Here is a 22,436-nt window from a genome sequence, read left to right as displayed (position 1 = left end):
TGAGCAGGGGGAATCACCAAACTTGGTTCCTGAGTGTTTGTGGGAGAAGGGGAGAAGGAGAAATAACTTCCACATCTCTAACCTAAAGAACTAGAAAAACAGCAAAAGTAGCAGCTGACATGTACTTATCACTGTGGTGTGGCTGCTTCAACAACCATGCCCAGACATCCTCTTTCATTCACCTCTCTTTACAAAGGGTGGAAAACCAGAAACTCATTACTAGAAATGTCGGGGCGCCTGGGTGGCTCAGTGGGTTAAGCGTCTGCCTTTGGCTCAGGTCACAATCCCAGGGTCCTGGGATAAAGCCCCACAGTGGCTGGGGGGCTCCCTGCTCAGCGGGGAACCTGCTTCTCCCTCCCCCTCTGCCCCTCTGCGCCCCTCCCCCGCTCGTGCTCTCTTTCACTCTCTCTCTCACCTCTCAAATAAATAAAATCTATTTTTCAAAAAAAGAAAGAACTGTCAAGTCTGAGGCATATATATAAAGGATATTATTTAGAACAAGGAGCCATCTGCATTGAAATAAGTTGATTTAGAAGCTGTAGAAGTTCCTCTTCTATCTATAAAATGAGGTGAACAGAACCATATACGTAGCAATTCTAGTTTAGCCCGAATAACGATGCTTTGACAGAGTGCCTGTGACTATCCCAAAACGGACTCCCTTGTTAGTGCATCATCTGAGTGCTGGTTTATGGGTGCATCGTTTAAAGGAATGCTGCAAAGTGGGGTCCAGGGCTGCTCTTCACTGCTCACTCCCAGGGAAGATCATTGGCTGTACACAGCAATTCCCCAGTGTAGGCCAGCGCAGAACATGACCTCAATCTTCCAGCTAGCTGCCAGCTTGCCGGCTGTGCTGACCCAGCAAAATCACCTGGAATCTGGAGGAGGGCTTCCAGGGCCACTGACTGTGTCCTGTCACCTTCAACAACAAGGCAGCATGTCCTTAGAAAGAGAATGAATGTTTTTTTACCTTCATACCACTGAGGTTCAGAGGAAAAGGGCAGATGTCCGTGAGGACCAAAGTGGGAGAAGGCAGAGATTAAGTGACATTCATTCCAAATAATAAAGAGAATGGCAGTAAGAGCTTACATGTATCGAGCACTGGCCCTGTGCTGAGTGAGTCCCTTTCTTCCATGCATTATCTCACTCCAAACAAGCTAATCTCTCTCTGGTCTGCTTCTATTTTAACAGAATCTCAAAGTGTCTAAAGAAAATTGTTGTTGATCACTGACGATACCTTGGCACTTGTGAATTTTTGCTTTGTTTTTGTTTTCCATCTTTTCACAAAGGCCTAACAGAGGTCAGCTAGAACATTCTACTTGATGCCTGTGACACTGTGATAATTCTTGTGCAAGGCTGACAACGAGGACAATAGATCAGCCCTGCAGAAAACAGACTGGCCCGCTCGGAGAACAGAGCAGTCTCATGTATGAAATAGATACATCTATGAACTGTCAATCACCAATGTTGAAAGTTTCGTATTTACAGGGTCCTAGAAATGGAGCTGACCTAATCCCTACTGATCCTTCTAAATGTTCTGCTGCATTGAAAAAACACTGAAGAAGGGAACAAGGTCTATTATACAATCCAGGTATTGGTCAGAATGTTTTGTCCTTTCCTTGGTGATGAGCTCCAATTAACCCAAATCTGATCAGGACATGCTGATCTTCATCACAAATTACAGATACCACTGGAACAATTTCACTGCCCGTTAAAGGCTTAAATGATGTTATAATCACTTAAGCAACTAGAGTACACATATTAAAGCTTTAATTTATAATCCTTTTGCCAAAGCATTTCTGTTAGAATTTAATTTAATATTTCTCTAGACTCATACTCCAAGTCCAATCATCACAATTAATTCCAATCTCCCTAATCAAGGACACATATTTTTACTTATGCTCCCTAAAAGTAATGGAGATGATAAATGGGATGGATGCCATTACTGTTCATGACAGTGGTCAATGGCTCTCAGGTCCTCCGTCTGGGACCATTGCCCTCTGGCAGACTATTTGAAAGTTAAACAAGCCTATGTTTAGCTGCTAACAACAACAACAAAAAGAAGACTGAAAAAAAACACACATCCATTTTATTACAGAGATGACAATGAGATAGGCTGAATCACTATTGGAGTCAGGAGTCCAAGGCCACTCATGCCTCATGACTGGCAGCTGCAAAGGGTTCCCTCTGCCAAGCCCATTAGCCAGAGGTCAAGGGGTCACATTCGTGGCAAACTGCCTTGGAGAAGTGGCTTCCCCAGTATTAGTGGCTAAAGCCAGGAGGACCGGAATAACACTTGCACATGGGATCTGATCTAGCATCTAAAAGCACACAGACAGGAAAGTAGTCAGCAAGTCCTCTCACAATTCTGCAGAAGTTAGATTTGGGGGCGGGGGGAATTGTCCCAAATGGGAATGAAGGAGAAGAGAATTCCTTCCTAGACATCAAACTCCTTGAGGATAAAGATATAATGGAATATCGGCACACAGTAAAAGATTAATAAATGGATGTTGGAATTGAAATTAACTCACATGTCCTATCATTGAATGTGTATAACTACTTGACAAAGTAAGTACTCTTGTCTCCATTTTACTATGAAGAAACTGAGAAAGGTAAGTTTGGTAATTAGTTTAAAAGGAATAAAGCCAGGACTCAAACTCATGTCTTTCTGGCCGCAAAATTAATGTTCCTTCCACTCATCATACTACTGCATACTAAATTAAGAAGAACCCTCCTGCATCTTTTCTAATTATAAAATTTACAAGACTGTTCTATAAATGTAAAACCCCTCCATCTCATCGTCTCATTCCCTGTAGATGATCACGTTCATTCTTTTATTCATAATGTAGAGGTGATTTCTCATTAACATCACTTCTTTGTCTCCTCCCAACTTCCCTTCCTTCACTAGAGTCACACGGAGAGAAGTGACCCTCCAGTTCTGGGTGACAAATTTTCCATGCGAGAACCATGATGCAATCTGTCCACACCTCCTGGAGAAGCCTCCACCCCTGGGAAAAGCTGCTTGACTCTCTTGAAGCCTACACTGGCCATATTTTGGCACTATCCTAGGGTGGAGCTGGTTCCTCCAATTCCTGCTGAGAGCCCTAGGGATATTCAGAGCTGTAAAAAAATCATCACTAGTGCTCAAATTGGCAGCTTCAAACAGTTCACAGTTAATGCTGATTGGTTTGGTGGCCTCTGAGGTGCGGATGTGGTTTTATGTCGGCAAGATCATAGGTACGCATGGCATCATTCGCTATAATGTCTGAAGCCCAATCATTAACATCTGATTATATTTGATTTATTATTTGAGTGTTCTTGAACCATCTGTGACTAGACTGCTATCTGAATAAAATAAGATAATGTGTCAAAATCAATGTTTTCTCTATCAAACACTACAATGGAAGCTCACAATTTCTTTTGATAGTAAGTTGAGTTGTCCTTTGCTATGATACATTAATATAGCTATAAATGCATGTCTTTGTTTAGCTTGAAACTGGAAAGGATATATGGAAATATGTCAACCTGGTACATGGATATATAAAGAAAACATTTTAGTTTGAAGGTTTGAAATATATGATATTTAAGCTTTGTTTCCAGAAAAGTTGAGGCAAAAGACTTGAGAACATTGGACCTTGCCATAGTGGGAGAAATAGTAAGACCATGTGCCAAAGTGATATAATGAAATCATATCAGTAGTCATAAAAAATAAAATTTGACTATTTCTTTTTGCTAAAGTCAAGGAAAGATCCCTTTGTTAACAGCTATGCCTGTAAATATTGGGGTGCTTCTTGTCAACTTGAATATAGCCTCTCCAAGAGAGAATAGTAGGGTGGTGTTCTAAATATATATCTTTGTAACATCTTCAACAGTAGGACTGAGTGAATGAGAGCTGTGACCTACATTTAAGTCTCTTTGATATGTGTTATATCATTAATCAGTCCAGTTTTATGATTTTTAGAACCTATCTTTGCAAAATAAAATTTCCTAAAGATATTTAAACAGGGTTATAACTTAGTATCGTCCATGAGTCTAAATAGTATCTTATGTCCTGAAATAAATAAAAGTGATTGATATCCAAATAAATAAATAAATAAAAGAGGTGACCCTTCTCTGTTTCAAGGTAAAAGACTGTTTGTGGTCATCATTCTCATTCATTCCCTGAGGCCCTACTCCATCAATAATTCCCCCAACCTGAGCCAGATTTCATTACATACTCATTCTTTCTTATGTGACTACTTCCTGCCAAGGTATTAAATGTTTTGAGGCACTTCTCACCTTAAAATACATACACACACAGCCCACCTCCACTCATCAGGCTACTCCTTGAACTACATTCCTGCTCCTCCTTCTTTCCCTTCTCTATCGAGTTCCTTTCTCAATGCTTCCATTTCCTCACCATCTAATCTTGCAAAGAATTCTTCTTGATAACCCCTGAAGGATCCTATCCAACAGCCTCTTCTCACTTTCCATCCTCCTTGGACTCTCTGCAGCAAGCCACTGTCAACAAGTCTTGTTGCTTCAGGTGATCTGCTCCCCTGATGTTTTATAATGCTGTTTACTCTCACATCTACCTCTCGTTCTCTGGTCCTCTTTCTCTTTCTGACCCCGAATGTAAGTACTCTCTTTGGTTGTATGCACTGACCACTTCTCTCCTCTCTACCTTCTCTTTTTTGGGAATTTTATTAATCTTTTCTATCAACTTGCTCCAGTCCACGTTTCCAGCTGCCTAGTAGACATTTCCATCTACCGTCCTACTGACATCCCAAACTCAGTATGCTCAAAATATAGTCACCTTTGCTTTTCATCCATATCCATTCACTATATTGTAATTACTATTCTCTCAATCATTGTGGAAAAAAATTCACAAGTTATATTTGCAAATGTCCAATGCTACAGAAACCAAATATTAATCATGGGAGATGTAATATTAAATAGGACTTATTTTATTTTCTTTAAAAAAGGAGTTTCAAAATTAATGCATACTTTTCCAAAGTAATTAATTCTAAAGTATTATTATCTTTAGTATTATTATAGTTACCTAAAATATTATTAAAGAATAATTCAAAAATATAAAATAGTATATACAGCAAACAGTAGGTTGTCTTCCCACCCCTCACCACTATACCTACAATTCCCTTTCTCAGAAGCAACCAGTGTTATCAGTTTGCTATATATCTACCCAGAAATATCCTATGTATTTGCAAGTATATATATACACATATGTATCAATGCCCCTCAAAAATTGCAGCCCACTGAAATGGTAGCATGCTATATACATTATTCTCCAAAATACTTTTGTTGGCTTAACAATATATGTTATAATTTATTTCTTACAAAATATACCTTATTCATTTTTAAGGGTTGCAAAATACAACCCTGCATGGATGCATTCCCTGTTGGTAGACATTAAGTTGTTTCCAATGTTTTTGCTTTATAAGCAATGTGACAATGACTAGTTGTGTGTGTGTGTGTGTGTGTACGTGTGTGTGTGTGTGTGTCTGCAAACTTGTGCAGATATATCTGTAGAACAAAATACTGTAAGTGAAATTGTTAGGGCATATGCATTCATTTTTAATAGGTGTTGCCCCCAACAACAATGTATGAGATAAGTTAAAATAATAATAACTGGAGTGAATTCAAGTGGTCTTAAAACTTTGAGGTGCGTAGGGCTCCATGCCCAGTGCGGAGTCTGCTTGAGATTCTCTCTCTCCCTCTCCCATTGCCCCTCCCCCAGCTCTCTTTCTCTCTCCTCTCTCTCAAATAAACAAAATCTTTAAAAACAAAAAACTTTTGAAAATGCCCCATCTTCCATTTTCTGTCAAGCACCTGGCATTCCCTCATTATGGGCGTAAAGGGTGGCAGGGTAAATGTAGTGGGAGTACAAGCAGGTGTGGAGCAGTCTTGGATCCTGCCAATGAGGGTCACGTGGCACACTGTAATGACCTCATTAGACAGATGCTGAAGATGTATGGTGAGATGTCCAGGAGTTATTGAGGAACCAGCCAGAGGAAGTGTGTTCACCCCTATCAAGCCAGCTATAGGTGGAGATTCCTAGCAATGTAGGGGATCACCTCTGAAAATAAACCCACTATTGTGCCCAAAAGAGTCTGATTACTAGTAGGTTCAGACAGAATCAGCCTTAAAACAGCTTCAAAGACCAATAGTCAGTTAAGACCTTTCCTAAGCCTTACCTCTTGAATGCATCAGAAGTCATGGCTGTCAGGGTGCAGGGGGGTGATAGAGAGGAGGTGAAGCCCAACCTAATCTTTTTAAAAATTTTTTTCTTTGAATATAATTGACACAGCCCAACCTAATAATCTTAGTTGACACATAAGCAGATGTCCACCAAAAATGATTTCACATGTGCACCAAGACATGTACAAGGATGTTCATAGCAATATTTGTAAAAGCAAAATGCTGGAAACAACCCAAATGCCCATGAATACACGGATGCATAAAATGTGGTCTTTTCCTAAAATGAAATATTACACAGCACGATGAATAAACTAACCACAGGCATTAACATGGAACATACAATGTTGAGGGGTGGAAAGCAAGAAACAGAAAGGTACATATCCTATGACTCCATTTTTACAGCTATAAAACATGTAATATTAAACAACATATTATTTAAGAATACATACAGAGTGATAAAATTAAAGAGAAATGCAAGAAAATGTTAAGCACAAAATTCAGGAGAATGGCCTCTTCTGAGGAAGGGAAGTGGAATTGGGAAGGAGAATTCCCTAGAATGTTCTGGTTCTTAAGCTGTGATATCTGTTTCACCATCACTTCTTTTTTTTTTTTTAAGATTTTATTTATTTATTTGACAGAGGAGACAGCCAGCGAGAAAGGGAACACAAGCAGGGGGAGTGGGAGAGGAAGAAGCAGGCTCCTAGCGAGGAGCCGGATGCGGGGCTCGATCCCAGATAGCTGGGATCACACCCTGAGCCGAAGGCAGATGCTCAACGACTGCACCACCCAGGCGCCCCCTCACCATCATTTCTTAAACCTCACATGTATCTTATAAATGCAGTTAATCTGTTCGTTATTTAATGAAAACAAATTTTAGAGAAGATACAACAATAGATATTTTCTAAGTAAAAAAAAATAATAAAATTAATAAATTTTTAAAATCCCTTCATTTTCTTTCATTTTCATAATCATGCAGAATGCATATAAAGCATTTAGCACTGGACTCAACAAATGGGATCTAATTATATGAGCCTCCAACTCACCACTTGCTTGTCCTACAGGAGTTTTAAAGAACTAAAGCAAGAGCAAGAAAAGCCTTGATTTGCTGAGCCTGATGGGGACTCAGCTGCCCTCCAAGTCCCAGGCAGTGTCAGCACCCAATGGAAGTGGGAAGGCTAGAATTGTCGCACTACCCTTACAATGCTGAAAATCCAGTTTGAATTATTTTCTCACCAAAGTGACTACATTGTGGACACCTGGTATTTTTAATACATGCTGCTGCTAAGCCACATGTTCCCCCATCATAAGCTCCTGCAACTAAGTATAAGACTGTTATTACTACTAAATTTCTCTTACTGGTTTTTGTCTGTCACCTCAGGCTGTCAGAATCATTTCTGGGTTCTGATTCTGTTTTCCAGGATTAGGAAATGTCTCCCATATTTGAGAAAATTGTCCTCTCTCTACTTATCCAAGTCATTGATTAAAAAAATTATATATATAGAGAGAGAGGAACAGAGACAGAGAGAGAACAAGAGCAGACCATGAGGAGAATGTACCACTAAAAACCAATCTCATTTATCTATTTGGCTGCAATCGATCAACAAGAAATGGATCCACTTAATTGTTCTTAATTCCAGACCATCAAAGATTCTGTGGGAGAACATGACAAACGCTGTGCTGAACTTTCAGTATACTAAATGCATATTCCTGCTTTCTCCAGTTATCTGTAACATTCCATTCATTCACAACACTGAGTTAGAATGAGACAATCAAATCCCTGAACTCATGGAATTTATGTTCTGCAATATAGTCAGTGAACAATAGAATTCACCATTAGTTATCAGATGATAATTATAATGCCAAAATATTAGTAATTAAATTATATGATGTCTAAGATTTCCTTCAAGATAATCAGAGGATGGTATAGAGTTCAAATAAGACTGAAATTGAATTAATTGTTAAAACTGGGTGATATAAATGCAGGGATTTATTATACTATTCTCTCAACCTTTTTCTAAGTTTGATATTTCCCATTAACATTTTAAAATTACAATTATGACAAATACTGTTGGAAAGTATGAAATATTAAGAAAATTTATAACACTGAGGACCTAACCTAATCTGATGAGGCATAGTTTCTCTGAAGAAGTGACTTTTAAATTTAAATTTGAAGAATAAGTAGAAATGTTCTAAATTGGATGGGAGAGGAGAAAGCCTTCCAAACAGAGGGAACAGCATGTGAAAGCATCCTAATGCAGAAAGGAACAGAGAATGTCCAAGGAACCGGCAGGAGCCTCAAGTGGCTCAGTACACAAGGTAAAGAGAGTTGCTTGGTTTAAAATGAAGTGGTCAAGTAAGCAGATGCCAGGCCATAAAGATCATTTGAAGATTTTTTTTTTTTAACCCTAAGACCGATGAAAATTTACTGAATAGTTCTAGACAAAGGAGTGAGTAACACAACTATATTGACACTTTTAGAAGATCAATGTATGTGTATATATGCTACCACTTATCTAATAGATGAACCTAGAAATCCTATCTGTATATGCACACATACACACGTATATACATATATATGTCAGCATACATATTATTTCAAAGCTAAGTATACATGATGCGTACTTATTTTTTAATGAAAGGATAAATTTTTAAAAATGGTTATCTACTTGGAGAGGAGAGAACAGGGTGATGGAGGAAACAAGTTTAGAAACTAAGACTTTTTAAATACATCTTATTTTATTAATTTAACCTTGATATTATGTGAATGTATTTCAAAACTACAAAATAAAATTTAATTTTAAAACCAATCTCTAAAAATTGAAAGCAAGATAAATATATCTATATAATGAGTTTGTGGCATGACCACACAGAAAAGAATGTTTGCAAGTGCTTTAAAACATAATACTTTAACTGTGTATCATTAGTATAATATACTGGAAAGAAAACAGAATTGAAACAAAACTAAAAATCTTAAACTGTTCTCAGTAATCATTTTGTTAGTGGTTGTTTTGGTATTGTTACATTGAGACTCCATGTGTATGTTGTGGAATAAAGCAACTGAATTTTTATGTTGGTGTGGTGCCAATGGGAACTGGGATTTTTTGGCATGGAGAAAATATATATGGTAGTAAAACACATGAGATTAATTAAAAGCCTCTGTCCTAAATTTAAAATTCAAACATTAGCATAATCTCATAATGTATTTTATCTTACAAAAAAAAAGTATTAAATTTTCCTGGTCTTGAACTTGACAATACCTACAAAAATAACAAACTCTATAGCAGAGCACTCCTGGTGCCCAGATTACGGTCTCTAAATATCATTTTCCACTAAAAGAAGCAAGAGCTTCTGATAGTAATTCTTATTCCAGGTCTAAGGCAGTAAAGGTACAAGATAAGCCTGGAATATCTTGTTACTAAAGCCATCAAAGACTACCAGAGTCACATCAAAAGTACTCAAGAACCATTCCGGGGACACCTGGGTGGCTCAGTTGGTTAAGCAACCAACTTTTGATTTCAGCTCAGGTCATGATCTCAGGATCTGGGATAGAGCCTTGCATCAGGCTCACCACTCAGCAGGGAGTCGGCTTCTCTTCCTCTACCTCTTCCTCTGCCCCCTCCCTGTTCACAGGCTCTCTCGCTCTCTCTCTCACTCTAAAATAAATAAATCAATCTTTTTAAAAAAATTCATAAATAAATAAAGGGCTCAAGAGCCATCCTGAAAATAAGGATGCTGGTCAAAGACAGGACAATTTGAGTTTCAATAACTACCATGAATTGAAACACATCATGCATTTCAAATCCGTAAGTTTATAATGATAACAAAAAATAATTTAAAAATGAAAAATAATTCACTGGTTACTTAAGGATGCTAGGAACCTCATTATTTTGAAACTGATAGAAAAATGAAAGGGAAAAAATCAAGCATTTATCCTGTCTTTCCTATATAATTTGTATCTCAGGGTAACTAAATAATTAATGAGTAAAAAAAAGTTTCTCTCACAGAAGTATTCTAGCTAATAAACAAGGAGGAATTATAGAATTGAAGTATCATTTTTGCAACCTAATGAATTAATGGATCTAAGCAAGTATCATGAATCACAAACCTATAAAAAACTCTATATAATAAATACTCTGAATTATTCAATCAACAAATTGAAAAAAAAATGGGGGAGAAGGATCCAGTCATATAAAGGAGAACAAAGGAACATATTGACTATTTGCATGTATGGATCTTATTTGGATCCTGATTTGAATACATTTTTTAAAATGAGGCAAGTCATCAAACTGAAATTGACAAGTGCCCAACAAGATGATTTTTTTAAGACCCACATTCAAACTCACCATGGTGAAATTTTATAACACCAAGTAAAAGAGTGAAAAAATACTTTGCTTACAAAGGAGCAAGAATCAGATAGAAGTCAGACTTCTCACTAGCAATCTGGATGCTAGAAGACAGACTCCTCAAGGAAATTTTTAATCTAGAATTATATATCCAACAAAATTAGCATTCAAAATGAGTGGGGGCGGAATGAGAACTATTTTCACATATTCAAGAACTTAGAAAAGCTAACAACATCAGATTATTACAGAATTAATTACTTGGAGGTCAAGTCTAACAAGTCTAAGAATACAAACATGGGTATATGAAACAATGGTGAGCAAAAAACCAGTAAAGCATTAAAAAGTATAAACTTACTGATTTATTAATTGTTTCTTAAATGACAATCTAGAAATAAAAATCTTAAGTGAATTCAATATCAGAGATAGCAGAAAAGGGTGGAAAAAGTAAGATAGGGCTTGCTAAGACTATTATCTTGTTAAGGGGAAATGTAGATGATTATTAATCCTGGATTCCAAGAAAAAAATAAAAATTTAACTATATATGTTAAAGAATTAAGGGTAACCATTGTAAGAATAGAAATAGAATATTCAATCTTCAAATCACTAAAAAAAAAAAAAGTTGAGCAAAGAAAACACATTAACTCAGTAAGAGACAGAAAAGAAAAAAAGAAGGAAAGAAACAATAAGATAATATTAAATAAGCAGAAAATATAAATGATGTCAGGAAAAGTCCAAATCAATTAGTAATAGCGATGCTGTGAGTGGGTTACATTAATAAAATTCAAGGAATTTTAGGGTGAGTTAAAAAAATTTAATCCAGCTATATTCTACTCACAGGAGACGCACCTAAAACAAAATCATGTAAAAAGACAAAAAGGAATGGAAATGACAACTAACTACAGCATGTGACCTAAGACCAGATCCTTCACCTGAGAAAAAGCTATTTTCTTTGCTAAATAACATTAGTGGAAACATTGCTGAAACTTCAATAAAATCTGGAGATTAGAGAATAATTTTATATCAATATTAATTTCCTAATTTTGATAATTGTACTTTTTAGCCTTGTTTTTAAGAAATAAATATAGAATTATTTAGGAATTAAAGGGCATCATGTCCAGAACTTACTCTTCCAAATTTCAGGGGGAAAAAAGTGTTTGTCTTTAGGATAAAGCAATGGTAAAATACTAACACTTGTGGGATTCTGGGTAGAGAGTATACAGTTGACATTTGAACAACTCAGGGCTAGGGGCACTGAACCCTTGTGCACTTGGAAATCGTGTGTAATTTTTGACTCCCCAAAGACTCAATTACTAATAGCCTATGTTGACCAGAAGCCTTACCAATAACTAAGTAGCTGATTACCACATTACGTGTTTTGTACAAGTATTATATACTGTATTCTAATAATAAAGTAAGCAACAGAGGGGCACCTGGGTGGCAGAGCGGTTGAGCGTCTGCCTTCAGCTCAGGGCATGATCCCGGTGTTGTGGGATCGAGCCCCACATCAGGTTCCTCCGCTATGACCCTGCTTCTTCCTCTCCCACTCCTTCTGCTTGTGTACCCTCTCTTGCTGGCTGTCTCTATCTCTGTCAAATAAATAAATAAAATCTTTAAAAAAAAAAAGTAAGCAACAGAAAAAATATTAAGAAAATCATAAAGAGGAGAAAATATATTTAGAGTACTGTACTATATATATATTAAAATATATATATATATTTTTTATACATATATATGTATATAAATTCATGTATAAGTAGACCCATGCCATTCAAACCCATATTGCTCAAGGGTCAACTGTGTGGGAATTTTTTGAATTCTTTTTACAACTTCTCAGCAAGTCCAAAAATATTTCAAAGTACATATTTTAAAGGGATTAAAGAATAAAATGCTATCAAAGAGAAAGCAGATAGAGCACTGTTAAAGTCAGACAAAATAAAACTCAAAGCAAAAAGCATCAAGTATTATGAAAAAGGGCTACTGCATAATAATTTGAAAATACTATCTAAAAAGAAATGATGTCACCAATTTTTTTGTACTTAGTGATATAACGTTTAAAAAATAAAAACCTAATCAACACAAATATAAGGGAACAGGCAAATCCCAATCATAGTTGAAGATTTTTATTTGATCTATCTCAGAAATTAATAGATAAAATATATAACTTTAAAAGTATGAATGTGAATGGTCCACCTGGGTGGCTCAGGAGGTTAAGGATCTGACTCGATTTTGACTCAGGTCATGATCTCGGGGTCCTGAGACCAAGCCCCATATCAGGCTCTGCACTCAGCATGGAATATGCTTAAGATTCTCTCTCCCTCTCCCTGTGCCCCACTCTTGCTCTTGCTCTCTCTCTAATAAATAAATAAAACTTTTTTTTAAAAAAGTATGACTATGGGGTGCCTGGGTGACTCAGTCGGTTAAGCATGCACCTTCAGCTCAGGTCATGATCCCAGGGTCCTGGGATCAAGCCCACACTGGGCTCCCTGCTCAGGGGAGAGCCTGCTTCTCCCTCTCCCTCTGCTGCTGCCCCTGCTTATGTGCTCTCTGTGTCAAACAAATAAATAAATCTTTTTAAAAAATTTTTTCAAATTAAAAAAATTAGGGGCACCTCGGTGGCTCAGTAGTTAAGCGTCCGCCTTCGGCTCAGGGCATGATCCCAGAGTCCTGGGATCAAGTCCCACATCGGGCTCCATGCTCCGCTGGGAGCCTGCTTCTTCCTCTCCCACTCCCCCCGCTTGTGTTCCCTCTATCGCTGGCTGTCTCTCTCTCTGTCAAATAAATAAATAAAATTGTAAAAAAAATTAAAATTAAAAATAAAATTTTTAAAATTAAAAAGTATTCATATGAAGAATTTGAATAAAAATAATTTTGAAATGAACAACAATGACAAAATCATACAGAACATAGAATACTACATCTCATATGGAACACAGCAAAACAATACTCAAGGTACAGTTATAAGAAAATTTAAAAAGCTTAAAAATAAGTGAATTTGGCATATAATTTTAAAAGCTAGAAAACAAATAATAAGACAAATCTAAAATATAAAAGATAAAGAACCAAATAAATATAAATGTAGAACTTAGGGAAGTGGAAAATAAAAATATATAATAGAGCAGATCAATAAAATAAAAAGTTTGTCTTTTAAAGAAAATAATTAAATAGACGACATTTAATAGGTTTGATTACAAAAAAGAAAAAACACAAAACATAAAATATAGGGAGAAGTGGGATTAATATTATTACTATTATGAGAAAATACTAAATATAAAAAATTTGAAAATCTAGAAGAAATGGATCTTTTTCTGTTCAGAAAATATAAATGATCAGAATTAATTCAAAAAGAGGTTGAAAATCTAAATAAACCATAATCTTAGAGAAACTGAATAGGTAATTGAGGAGCTACCACTTTTAAAAGCCCTAGACTTAAATGATTTTACCAGGTTTTATCATTTGGGTTGTTTCTAGTTTTTGCTCATCACAAGTAAAGGTGTTATGAACCGTCATCTACAATTCTTCATATTCACATACACTCATTTCTCGTGAGATCGAAACGTGGGCCATCTTTTCAATTTGCACCTTGTTTGTCTCAACAGGTAATATTTAAAAATAAACTCTTAAATCTTAGCTTGCCAGGGATAGAAATCACCATTGAAAAGAATTTCAGAACCACTGCAGAACCCATATGGACTTTCAAAAAACTTAGTTTTGTTTTTGTTTCTTTACTTTTTTTTTTTTTTTAAGTAGGCTCCATTCTTAGTGTGGGCTTGAAATCCCAACCCTGAGATCAAGACCTGAGCTGAGATCAAGACTCGGTTGCTTAACTGACTGAGCTACCCAGACATCCCAGAATTTAGTTTTTAAAGGAGAAAATGGATAGTCCAAAAAGATGTGTTGGCTAGGAACAGATTAAAATTCATTATGAACTTAATAGAATGAGATTGATGCATACTGATTTTAAGTTATGTAATAGACAAAACCACTTAAAATACTCAGTCACTTTACAAAATGACATTTAGTATTGTTTTATCATTATTAGTCAAATAAAATTCACAAGAGATACTCCTTATTTATTACAAATCATGTTTTCATATAGGATGTTATCCTTTAGTAATAATTTTATTGATTCTCCTTAAATTTTTTAATTTTTCTATTTGAAAAAAATGATTAAAATCTGTTAATACATAAAATTAAAACTCAGAGATTCTTTTGATTCTGATTCTGATAATCAGTACTGTCACTTTGTACTTTCTTTTTTTTTTTTTTTTTTTAAGATTTTATTTATTCAACAGAGATAGAGACAGCCAGAGAGAGAGGGAACACAAGCAGGGGGAGTGGGAGAGGAAGAAGCAGGCTCACAGCGGAGGAGCCTGATGTGAGGCTCGATCCCAGAACGCTGGGATCACGCCCTGAGCCGAAGGCAGACGCTTAACCGCTGTGCCACCCAGGCACCCCCACTTTGTACTTCCTGAAGTATTCCTTTTCCTGTCTTCACAAACTCTAGTAAAAACCAAAACGAAATAAAATATAACGAAAGCAAAATCTAGAGCTGAAAATTATATATTCAGTAAGTACATTTTTTCTTAAGTGAAAATGTCTTACTTACAAAGACACAGGGAGAACACCATGTGAAGAGGGAGGCAGAGATTGGAGGGATGCTTCCATAAATCAAGGAATGTCTGGGTTTCTTCCAGAAGCTACAAGAGGCGAGAGGCAAGGAAGCATCCTCTCCTGGAGGTTTTAAAAAGAGCATGGCCCAGCAAACACCTTGATTTCAGACTTCTAGCCTCCAGAACTGTGAGAGAACAAATTTGTATTGTTTTAAACCAAAATAAAAATAGTAGTAATAATAATAGTATTATTATTATAATGTCTTGCTCAATGCAAGAACAATACTAGCTCAGTGTGAAAAATTAAATAAAAACTACACGAAGAGAATAAATTTTAAAATATCTGTAATTAGGGGCACCTGGGTGGCACAGCAGTTAAGCGTCTGCCTTCGGCTCAGGGCGTGATCCTGGCGTTATGGGATCGAGCCCCACATCAGGCTCCTCTGCTATGAGCCTGCTTCTTCCTCTCCCATTCCCCCTGCTTATGTTCCCTCTTTCACTGGCTGTCTCTATCTCTGTCAAATAAATAAATAAAATCTTTAAAAAAATAAAATATATAAAAAAAATAAAAAATAAAATATCTGTAATCAGTGATGTCAACAAAAATGGCAGAGTAAGGACCTTGAAAATTCTCTCCTCCATAAAGGCACTGAAAACACCAGCAAAAATTGTCAGAATCAAATTTTCATACCTCTGGAAATCAATCAAATTCTTGCAGCCATTCACAGAGTGTTTATTCCAGAAACATGGCTTGATCTCAGTAAGAATAGCAAGTTTTGTGGCATTTTCACTTGCCCTATTCCCATCCCCCTTTCCCCATCTGCACAGTAAGCCTGGAAAATCAACCACCCACTATTACAGTGAAAACAAACAGTCTGGCAGCCACTTGAAGGAAAAGAGGGGTTAGAAGTCCTACAAAACCCTACTCACAGAAACCTGTCTGGTGCTTCCCTGGAAATCCCCACTCAGAAGGTCCTCTATTTGACCTAACTCAGAGCCCATCCAGGGCTAACAACCTTTTCCTATGAGCATTTATCAAAAAAATCAGATGCAATTTTTAAATTTTTTAAATTTTTAATTTTTTAGCTGCCCGAGGTAGTAACAATTATGTTAAGTGAGAGGCCAAACACAAAAGGCCACATATCATATGATTCCACTTACTTATTTACCATAATAGGTAAATCCATAAAGATAGAAAGTAGACAACTCGTTGGCAAGGGCTGGGGAGAAGAGAGAATGAAGAGTGACTACCTCATGGTTACAGGATTTCTTTTTTGGGGTGACAAAAATATTCTAGAATTGGCGAGGTCCATTCAACTTTGTGAACGTATAAAAACCACTTAATTGTATACTTGTGTAGGTAAATTTTATGATATGTGATTTCTATCTCAATTTAAAAATAGCAATTTTTAAATTTATATGTACCGGTGATTCCAAATTTTTTTAATTTAAATAAAAGGAAATTCACAAAAAATAGTACTCATAATCACACAACCCAGATATAAGCACTATTAATATTTAGGTCTAACTATTTCTTTCTCTACTACATGACTGCTATTACTCATTGGTTAAGAATACTCACTCTGGGGATGCCTAGGTGACTCATTCGGTTAAGCTTCTGACTCTTGATCTCAGCTCTTGATCTCAGGGTCATGAATTCAAACCCTGCATTGGGTTCCACGCTAGGCATGGAGCCTGCTTACAAAACAACAAACCCACACACTCACTTTGGATCCTCAGCCTAGGTCAAAATCTTGCCACTTATTAACTATGCAATCAGAGGCAAGTTGCTTAACCTCACTGGATCTGTTTCCTCATCTATAAAATAGGAATATAATAATATCTACTTCAAATGGTTATTGTGACAATTGAGTTTTAAAATGTAGAGCACATAAACATATGCCTGGCACATAAAAAGTGTTCAATATATGCTATCATTATTACTAAAAATAGAGCTGTGTGAGTATTCTTAAATACACATAACTTGTCACTTGTCCAATTATATTCTTTTATTAATTCCATAAAGTGGAAATCAATATACTATCAAGTATTCAAAAATTTAGAAACATGAGGAAAATATTGAAATAAAGAAGAAAAATGGCCCTGGAAAATACAAAGACAATCAGGAAGAAAAAAAATCTTTTAAAGTTATAATCATATCCTCAGGGAGATTTCAGAAAAGATTGGGCCCATAAAATAAAAGGATGCTAATAAATAAAATAAAATAAAATAAAATAAAATAAAATAAAATAAAATAAAATAAAAGGATGCTGTGAGAAGAAAACAATTTGTGAATAAGAAATCTCTTTGGAAATTAAAATATATGATTACTTACAATGAAATTTAGTAGAGGGTTAGAAGGTAGGGTGAGAAAATTTCCCAGGATCAAGAACAAAAGACAATATAGAAAAAATATGAGATGTGTAAAAGAGAGAGAGAGTCAATCTGAGAAGCCTCACATTTGATTGATAAGTCTCCAGGAAAAAAAGAGAAAAAATGAAGGAGAGAAGATTATCAAAGATCCTACATAAAAAGAGAGATGTTGATCTTCATTTTGAAAAGTCCCACCAAGTATCTTACAAAATGAATGAAAAAAGACATAGGCTTAGACACATCTCTGAAATTTCAGAACCCCAAGATGAAGAAAAGTTCCTAAAATCTTCCAGAGTGGGAGAAAGTACACACCAACTTGCTTATCAGCAGCCCAACCTTCTAAAAGTTAATAGGGCAAGCCCTTCAAATTTTTGAGGGAAAATGATTTTCAATTCAAACTTTCAATTAAGGGACGCCTGGTTGGCTCAGTCAGCTATGCGTCTGCCTTTGGCTCAGGTCATGACCCCAGGGTCCTGGGATCGAGTCCCGCATCCAGTTCCTTGCTTAGCAGGGAGCCTTCTTCTCCCTCTGCCTGCTGCTCCCCCTGCTTGTGCTCTCTCGTGCATGCTCTCTCTCTCTCTCTCTCTCTGGCAAATAAATAAATAAAATCTTTAAAAACAAATTAAAAACTTTCAATTAAGTATAAGAGGAGAAAATAAGGGTATCAGCAAGTATGCAAGGACTCAGAAAATTTACCCACTCCATATATAAAGGTAATTTCTTTACAAGTTACTTGCAGGTGCTCTCCAGCAAGATGAGGAAGTAATAGAGCAAAGAGGAAAATAAGAGGAATATTAAAAGGGAAATCCTAAAATGATAACCCTGCAGTAATCCTAGAATTCAACCAGTCCAGATAGGAGCAAGAATATGAAGTCCTCTGGAAAGGAATCAGTGGTTTGCGATGGTCAGCTCCTACCAGATCACAAGAGCTCACTGTAATTTTCAGGAATATTATAAGCCAGTTATTTAACATACCATTATTAAAAACTAATTTATATAGGGGTACCTGGGTGGCTCAATTGGTTAAGGGACCAACTCTTGGTTTCGGCAGAGGTCATGATCTCAGAGTTATGAGATTGAGCTCCATATCAGGCTCCAAGCTCAGCAGGGAGTCTGCTTGAGATTCTCTCCCTTTCCCTTTGCCCCACTTCCCACTCATGTACTCCTTCCCCCTTCTCTCTCTCTCTCTCTAAAATAAATAAATAAAATCTTTTAAAGAGTTAATTTATATAAATTTACAGTTAAATTATATTTAAAAATAAAGATAACAAACATGCAAAACTCTTCAATTCCTAATTATTTTTACTATTATCTATGCTTTTGGAAGGTATTTATATCTATTTTATCTGTTTGGTGAAAATAATATGTAATAGTGCACTATTCATATTCAGTGCACCCAATTTCATATTCAGTGCCATCATGTCAGTAGCTTAAATCAGCCACAGGGGAAATATTTACACCATGGAAACTGGCAAATCGGGTCTTTATTTGTTGTTTTTGTTGTCTATCTAGACTTTAGAAGTGTTGCATAACATATTAATAATACAGACTAAACTAAAAGTATGTCATATCTATCTGTAGATGTTACATAATAAATAGCACAAAAATTGTCAAATCATAGTTGAGTTGCAGCCATAGGTTGGCTATGGATACATGCATTTGGCAAAAATCAGCGGCTTGTGAGACTCAATTGGCTACATGGAATTTACAATAAAGAGTATATTCTGAGGCACCTGGGTGGCTCAGTCAGTTAAACATCTGCCTTTGGCTCAGGTTATGGTCTTGGGGTCCTTGGATCAAGTCTGGCATTGGACTCCCTGCTCAGTGGGAAGTCTGCTTCTCCCTCTCCCTCTGCTCTCTCCCCAACTCGTTCTCTCTCTTTCTCTAAAATAAATAAATAAAATCTTTTTTAAAAAAGAGTATTTTCTATTTTATTATAATTTGTAAATTGTGTGCTATGCATCTCTTTCTTAAAATTTATATATATATGTATATATATATGCATATATATATATATAAACACACACACTTACATATACATATAGGAAAACTGGGGCTCAAAGAAATTAGACAGTTGCCAATGACACATGTTCTAATACTACCACTTCAAACCCCAAAGTTCTCCCCTGTGACACTGAGTCAGACTTTTCCTCTTGTAAAAGAACATTTGCTCCATTATTGGTACTGGGTCACCAGCCAGTAAACAACCTTATTAAAGAGTTGAAAATTTAATGCCTTATTACTATTCACAGTAAGATGTAAAGGTATTTTAATAGAATAATTTTTTAAGTCTGTGGAATGGTGGAGGAGAGAGAAGGATTGCTTTTCGTTCGGGTTTTGTTTTGTTGTTTTGTTTTTGTCACATAATGATGGTGTGGGAGGATGAAGGTGGCCAGGAGGTTCCTTCTTGGTGCCCCAAGGTGGAAATGGTGTCCATTTCTATTCCATCACAGAAAGAGAGGAGTCAGGAACTTCTTCTCCCTTCTGAAAGTTTGTGAACTCCAAGGATAAAACCAAAACAGAAACACTCGATACACTTCTTTTCCATTCTCTTTCCACCTTCTACTCCTACTTCCCCTACCTCCATTCAGAGTTAAGTGTTAAAATTTTTAAAAGCTCTTGAGTAAATAGCTTGATTACATTTAGTGATGTTGATAATGTAAAATTACCAGGGACAAACTACGTGTATTTCCCAGAAACATTACCTAATGAAAACATCTTAGCCCTGCAATTCTTTCTCTCTCTCTCTCTCGCACACACACACCCCATATGTAAATTATATATGTATAAAATATTGATCAAAAGACATATTAAAAACTACTGAAAACAAAATAGAAGGCCTGGATGATAGAACCAAAATTTGTTGTAAGGATAAGACCTTAAAGATCATCTGGTCCAGCCTCTTCACTGTAGAAATGAGAAAACTGAGGTTCTAAGAAATATGACTTGTTCATTCTCAGTGGCGAAACTGGACAGAAAATCAAGGACTTTACTCAATGGTCAGTTGCCAGGATATATACTGAATATTCCAAATCAGGTTTCTGGTTTTCAATATATAGATTAAAATATTCAAACATACAGGTCTCAGCTAGAGTTTACAAAGATGTATTTGCTAGAAAGTGTTAGCTAGCTATCAGCATGGCCATCCGATTCACTCCATTTTATAGAAAAGTCCCTTAAGAATAACCCTTGAAGGGGCGCCTGGGTGGCTCAGATGGTTAAACAACTGCCCCCACTCAGGTCATGATCCCAGGTTCCTGGGATGTGTCCCACATTGGGCTCTCTGCTCAGCAGCAAGTCTGCTTCTCCCTCCCTGGAGCTCTGTGATCTCTCTCACTTTTACTCTCTCTCAAATAAATAAATAAAACCTTAAAAAAAAAAAAAAGAAGAACCCTTCAAGGGGTGCCTGGGTGGCTCAGTCAGTTAAGCAACTGCCTTCAGTTCAGGTCATGATCTCAGGGTCCTGGAATGGAGCCCCACGTCAGGCTCCCTCTCCCGCTCCCCGCTGCTTCTATTCTCTCTGTCAAATAAATTAAAAAAAAAAAAGAAGAAGAAGAAGAATCCTTTGAGGGAAAAATGATGTAAGAACAAACATATTTTATGATGTGACATTAAATTACCCCAGTTTCCTGTTATTGTTTATTTCTCCAAATGATATTGTTCTTTTTCATTGCACTTCTCTGATTTAAAACATTTTTTGGGACAACACAGTCGATTAAGCCTCCAACTCTTGGTTTCAGCTCAGGTCATGATCTCAGGGTCTTGAGATCAAGCCCAGAGATGGGCTCACGCTCAGTGCAGAGTCTGCTTGACATTCTTTCCCCCTCCCTCTCTCTCCCCTCTGCTCCTCCCCCCCACCCCCGCTCAAGCTCCCTCTCTCACTCTCTCTTAAATAAATAGTCTTTTTTAAAAAACCTAAAACAGATTTTAAAGGCGCCTGGGTGGTGCAGTCGTTAAGCGTCTGCCTTCGGCTCAGGGTGTGATCCCAGCGTTCTGGGATCGAGCCCCACATCAGGCTTCTCGGCTAGGAGCCTGCTTCTTCCTCTCCCACTCCCCCTGCTTGTGTTCCCTCTCTCGCTGGCTGTCTCTCTCTGTCAAATAAATAAATAAAATCTTTTAAAAAAATAAAAATTAAAAATTAAAAAAATAAAAAACGATCCTAAATAAATCAAATAATATATAGTGATTAACAACTGAATAAGAGGAGGCAAAGTGGAATAATCCAGAGCAGAGATAACTTGATTCATTTTAAAATCACTTGCCAAACTAGTTAATTAGGAGCCATATATTTAGCCAGATATCTTCTGAGTCTTTTAAAATGAAATAGTCCAAAATACAATATTTCTGTTATTTGCTAGGATGTTTCTAAATGCTTTAGGATTTCATTGCAGTGACTTTATTTTTTTTTTAAGATTTTATTTATTTATTTGACAGAGAGAGAGACAGCCAGTGAGAGAGGGAACACAAGCAGGGGGAGTGGGAGAGGAAGAAGCAGGTTCCCAGGGGAGCAGGGAGCCCGATGCGGGGCTCGATCCCAGGGACCTGGGACCACACCCTGGGCCAAAGGCAGACGCTTAACAACTGAGCCACCCAGGTGCCCCACATTGCAGTGATTTTAAAAAGAAAATAAGAACAAGAAGCTTTGGACTGGATTTCCTCGGATTTAATCCCCACTCTTATCACTAAATAGCTTATTTGTTTGTGCCAATGTTTCAAAATCTATAAAACAGAATGGTATAGGGTCGGTCTAAGATTTAAATGAGATTATTTGTTCCTCTCTAAGATGATGAGCTGTACGCTTTTTATTAGTCCCTCCTAAGACCTTATTTAAATAACAGTAAAAGTTATGTTTGGAGTATAAATCCACAACATTGAAGAGAAAGGAAGGAAAGACATCAGCAAACAAGTGATTTTA

This window comes from Ursus arctos, unplaced genomic scaffold (assembly GCF_023065955.2).
Source record: "Ursus arctos isolate Adak ecotype North America unplaced genomic scaffold, UrsArc2.0 scaffold_33, whole genome shotgun sequence".
Lineage (NCBI taxonomy): Eukaryota > Metazoa > Chordata > Mammalia > Carnivora > Ursidae > Ursus > Ursus arctos.
This window is presented reverse-complemented; position numbering follows the sequence as displayed.